Source organism: Arachis hypogaea, chromosome 16 (genome assembly GCF_003086295.3).
Source record: "Arachis hypogaea cultivar Tifrunner chromosome 16, arahy.Tifrunner.gnm2.J5K5, whole genome shotgun sequence".
NCBI classification, from domain to species: Eukaryota; Viridiplantae; Streptophyta; class Magnoliopsida; order Fabales; family Fabaceae; genus Arachis; species Arachis hypogaea.
In genome coordinates this window covers 136,077,797-136,084,307 of record NC_092051.1, presented here as the reverse complement: position 1 = coordinate 136,084,307, position 6,511 = coordinate 136,077,797, and positions in this window count along the sequence as shown.

Sequence of the window (6,511 nt, the reverse complement as noted above, 5' to 3'; positions counted from 1 at the left end):
TATATTGTCGCTAGTAGGATAATGCAAACTGAATCACACGAGTCCCTTTAGCAGCGTAATCATTTTTCATTATGTCTGCCTATGAACTGCTTGCGGTGAAAGCTAAGGGAGCGTTCTATAATAGTTTTTTCCTTTTCTTTCTTCTCCTTTATTTATTTATTTATTTATTTTTTTGTGGACTGGTATGTTCCAATTGTGTTACGTTGTTTCTAGCTCATGCTTGGAAATTTTTTATTTTTTTCATAAGTAGATGCAGCCATTCTTCAATGTGTATGTTGTGTATGTTTATAGGGTTTTGATTTCCAAGTAAATAATAATAATAAAAGGCCCAGGTACAAATAAAAGGCCCAATCCGAAGGGTTGAGCCTCACCTAGCACCGACCTTCCTCCTACGAAGTCGGTTCTTATCACGACTTACCCTAAAGAAGTCGGGGACGAGGGTTAGCTGGCAGATAATCACTCGTTTAAGTGAGTAACTGCCCCTAGAATCTCTCTAACCACTTCCAGGAGCCATATCTCAACCTCCTTAAGATAAAGGGACGGTTATCACCCTAAAAAAGTGGCACTACTTCAACGGTGGTTATTGGTTTACCATTATAAATACACTGACACCTCTCAGGTATCGCTAAGTCCCAATACTCTCTAGACCTGCTCACACCCTTGCTGACTTAGGCATCGGAGTGTCTTTGTAGGTACCACCCCCATCTCTTGGAACTCACAACTCAGAGGCGGCTCCCAAACGTAAACCAAGTCGTAAGACCACACTCCTCCTGCGCTTGGGCCTCCCAAACAAGCCCAACCACTGTCCAATTCTAGGTAAGCCCCGGAACAAAATTGATCTTGAGTCTTACAATATTTTTTAGCTATTACAACATGTACTACAAATAACACTAAACAAATATTGTCTTTACTAATTAAAGACAACACTTAGGGTCGCTCTACTGTACAAATGCAATTTTGTACAGATTTACAGATATACCATCTCCTTGTGTCTTCTGTCGACACGTGTTGTCTCCCTTGTGCGCCGCTGGAGCAGGCTTTCAGCGAGGCGTGGCTGTGTGGGTGCTCAGTTGCTCACGGGTGGGCCGAGTGAGCCGAGGTAGTTGCGTGAAATGGAACGGGGTTTGTGTGCGCCGGATTCCGTTGGTAAGACATTTGCGTTTTGGGCTTAAGTGGACGCAAAAAAAAAAAAAACAATGGATGAAGAAAAGGCAACTAGGGTCTTCACCTCACGCCTCTCCTCTCAGCAGAGCAAAACCTAGCTCCGTCTACGAGGGTCGCCGCCACTGGTCTGCTCGCTATCGCTGCTGGTGGCGCTTGGGATCTGCGTGTGTTCGTCGTGGTGAAGCTCGCTTCCTAGTTCGCAAATCGCCAGTTGCTTCGTTGCAGCGGTGGAGTCGTTGTCCCCCGGCCCTTCACCCTGGTCATTGGCGTTATCTCCGCAGTTGCTTGTCATTTATGTTCAGTTATTCTTTCCGTAAATGATTAGCAGACGCATCTTCATGAGATCAAAACAATTTTTTCGCTTATGTCATTCTAGGTTTGCTAGAGTAGAAATACATAATAAGCATAGTATTTTTTCGAACATAATTGATTTCTTGTTCTTGGTTATGTCATTGTTTATATGTGAATAAATAGTTGATGTAAGATTAGTTAAGAACTTAAGATAACCAATCTTTTACTGTTGAAGTCGTAATTGTGGGATCAAACTGTAGGAGTAATTTTTTTTTTTTTTTTTTGCAGGAAAAATATGAGTGAAAAGGCAAAGAATTGAAAGAATAAGCACTGTAATTACAACATGGACAACTATAGAGAATTTAATTTTAACATGTGTATGATGATGCTGGGTTTTAAAAGGTCTTATTGCTATGGGTACTGCTAGCAAGGTAGGCATGATAAATGAATATATAGATGTTGAGATGGCACTTCCTGGTATTGCCCATGTAGGTTTTTGTCATCTTTTAGTATGCACTTTGATGGTTCATATGTTCTCCATGGAAATTGATTTAAGCTGTTAGTTCCATGTGTTGCATTGTAAATTGCTTGGTTTATTCAGAAAGGAATGTTCTATGCTTGATTGCCTCTGAATATTAGAGTTGTTGTAGAGTTAAAGACTTGTTGCACTCTACTAAGCATGGGTAACTTCAAAGATAGTAGACACATGGATATGGTAAATCCAAAATTTTGTTTCATAGGGGACAGGCCATATATGTAAATTATAATGAAGCTTGTGAATGAATTATAATTAGATATTAATTTGTTGTTGATATTATAATAGACATAATTTTTTTTTCTTTTTTAATTTCTGTGATTAAAATCTAAAAAGGATTTTTACTCTCATGTTAACAATTGTGCTGAGAACTTTGTTGTGCCTAATATGATGTATAGGCTATTAGTTTCTGTTTTTAAGTTAGTGAAGAAAAGTTAAAATTGGTGAGTTTTGTTAAGGAAAGGAATACATTGGGTAACCTTTATTTTCACTCAAAATATCCTGAAGACCAACTGCCAACTGTTTTCTGATTTTACTTCTACTCGTCACCAATACTATTTTTACATAAGAGGCATACTCACATCTACACTAATCAAAGTAACATTTTCTATTGCCTTCTTTTAATTAGAAATAATACTTAGAATACAAAAAAAATGTCATCTGAACACTCCACATCAGATTAGGGGTTTAACATTCAGTAATTATAACGTCAACCAGTAACGGATATAGAAAAATTTTTGACTTTTGGACAAAAATAAAATACGAAAATATTAAAATATTTAATCTTAATGTATTTATATTTTTGAATCTTCACATATATTAGTTAGACAATAATATAATAAATAACTGTAATTAATACATCTAAAGTATATTAACTTACAAATATTTTTTTATTGTAATTTTTGGGCAAAATATGTCATACATCTATTATTAATACTACAGTGCATAATTGCATATTTAATATTAGTTAAATCACATTTACTATATTAACTTAAAAATATTTTTTCTGGTCACATTTGCTATATTCATTTGGGTGATATACTCTTTCATTTTTTGTTCAGGAGTCATAAACTTTTCAATGATATATTCCTCCTACATCATGGTTTTCACTATCCATAATAACACAACCGAGGCCTTATGTGAAATTTTTTGGTCTCCCGGCCCAAGCACTGCAACAGCATGCTTGGCTCCAACTATCCGTTTTGACATTTCCGAAAAAAAAATAAATAAAAACCCAACGGAGCCATCCACCCTTCCAGCTTCAGCAGCTCGGCTCCGTACCGTTCTACACAGACTACCACGCTGCTCCCAGTTGCATTCCTCTTGGACACGTGTCATTTCTGATTTCTTCCAATTCGAATATCTGTAAATCTTTATATAATGAAATCTGTACACTATAATTATCCCAACACTTAATATTTGTTACATAGAGACAAAGCTGTTATAATTTTTTTTAATAACACACTATAAATATTTTCTTTGATCAATTAAGGTACATATAAAAAATGTTATTTTTGTAAATTAAACAAACAACATTTATGATATTTATATATTGTTTTTAAATTTTTAATAAATTTTTCGTTATAAATATTGTCAAAAATAAATTAAATTTTTTTTTTTAAAATTTTGACCTTCTCTCCAAATACTTTAAGAAAAAATACTTTTTCTTTCTTTTAAGTTAGCACAAAATACATCCTTATAGTTTAGGAAAATTTTCACATATACCAGCCACTTTATTAATACAGCCGTATACCATGTACGATTCGGTGGCCAGTAAAATTTTTGTCCTCTTGCATAATATGTATTGACGAAAAAATCCACAAAAGGGCAGAAAAAAGACACCAAAGGGTAATAAATTTATGGCTAAATGATGATTTGTATTGGTAAGTCACTGCATTAGAATAAACTTTGGAAGGTTGAGAGCTGATCGGCTATGTAAATTAAATCAGGTGTGTATGTACATGGAGTTTATTGGTTTGTAAATGAAAAAATAATTAAATAATAAAGTAGGCTGAGTTATTTTTTACTAATATTGATGCATGCTTAAAAAAATAGATAATTTTTTAATTAGTATTCTAATACGTTATAATGACCCAGAAAAATACATAGGTTATAAACAATAAATTGAGAATAATATAGTAAATTCGTTTTTTAAATTTTTTGGTCGAAAAGTTTAATTTTCAACAAATTTTAATTATTAAATTAGTTACTAAACGTATTACACAAATTAATTTTCATGTTAAATTCTACAAAAAATAGACAAATCAACCTTTATTATTATTTAAAGAAATATTAGAAAGTCATAAAAATTTATTATTTTTTACCATCATTTAATTATCTGTTCAATTTTTTAGTTTAATTTTTTTAATCTAATAACCGAACAATATACTTTTAAATATTAATGACTAAATAATGACAAAAAAAATAAATTTTGATAGCTTTTTAGTATTTTTTTATTATTTAATAAAAATATGAACATCTATATAGACAAATAATTTAATATAAAAACTAATTTTTCTAACAAAATAAAACTTTAAAGAATGATTTGCTAATTAAAATTTATTAGAAAATTAAAATAATGTTTCATAAAAATTTCCTTAAATATCGATTCAGTCAAAAGTTAATTAGCACTAACTTACTATGACCAAGACTAGTAATTTTGTTCAATCTAAGGTATGATGACGAATAATTTTGCATCCCAAATAAAACTAGTTTAATAAAATTTTGTTAAATCAACTGTTATGTTTCATGTAAAGTGAATTTGCTTCTATGATCATAAACATGTACAATGTTTACTTGTTTTTGTCAAAGGCAAGTTTTTTATTTTTTGTTATTAGGATCTCTATAGGAAGCACCGATACGACACGCGATACGGACACGACACGACACGGATACGCCGACACGTTCTTTTTATAAAAAATTAGATACGACACATTTAGGATACGTTGTGAATTAAAATTTAAATAATATATTAAATTAATAAAATATCATATTATAAATATAAGAGAAAATATAATTGCATAAAAAAGTCTAAAAATTATGCAATTATTAAAAAAAAATAAAAAATTTCAATCTACTCTTGCCATCTCGCTAACAGGAAATGTATCAATTTCTTCTCCTCCAAGTCCATCATCCGCAAATACCACAGCTTCTATGTTTGGTTCATCTAAAGATAAATACAAAACTTCACTCAGATCTGGACTGTTGTCATCAACTCTGACGTCCCACATGTTGGTATCTCCTTTTTTATAATCTTCACTCATTTTAGATAAAAGTCAGAGATTAGTATGAACATATACCAAATCTTCAGCTCTAGAAGGATTCAATTTGTTTCTCCTCTTAGAATGAATGAATGAATATGTGCTCCAATTTCTTTCAGAGCATGATGAAGAACTAGGTTGAACAAGAAGTTTTAATGCAATTATTTGAAGAAGAGGGGCAGAAGATCCATAATTAGACCACCAGGATTGTGGGTCTAACTCCCATCTATTTGCAATTGAGTCAAAACTAGAAAATACTCCTCCAAACATAGAGAATTTAGAGAACTCAAGAGCAACCTTCTTCCTATCCTCAATATCAGGAAAGTATCTTCTTAGACACTTATTTCTCTCCATAGAAATTTCTTCATCTTGATGAGGAGCAACTCTATTTGGAGCTTCTTGAAGCCAGTGTGGACTATAATACCTATACAAAAGAAAATAAATATATAACAAAATCGGATCGGACTCGTTCGGATTCGTGTCGGACTCGTTCGGATTCGTGACAGCTTTACCAAAATTTTGCACCGCAAAAAGACACGCTACCGATACGCTCGTTTCAAGTATCCGTCGAGTATCGGTATCGGATTTGTGTCCGACACGGATACGCCGACACCATAGGAGAATCCGTGCTTCCTAAGTCTTCCACCGCTTAGTGGAATAGATACATTGGTAATGAATTAGTCATGATATTAATAATAGTAAAAATTCAACGATAATAATAACTCACATTATAATAATTAGACTAAAATCTGCAAGATACACAAAAAAAAATTTATAATATAAATTTAAAAATATCATATTATCTATAAATTGATTAAATAATATATAAATTAATATTAAATTTAAAAATATTATATAAAGTATTAATTTTATGATTTGTATATATAATTCAATATAGTTATTCAAATAGAAGAAAATATGAAGTGAAATATTATGTATTTAAAAAAATATAGGTATTTAATATTATAATCATACAAAATTACATATTCATTTTTTATTTTTATTTTTATATTATTTATAATTAACAGACTTATTAATCTTCTTATATTGTGTTCGCTTTCAGGCATCATTAATAAGAGGGCTTCTTAACAATAACTTTAAAAAATTACTTTTTAATTATAACTTACAACTAAGGTTTTAAAAATTGGTTTGAACCGACTTATCGAACCGTAAATCGATAGAAAAAAATGAATTGGTCAAATATCAAAACTAAAAAAAAAATAAAAAATAAAAAATCATCATTTAACTGTTGAATTGGCTA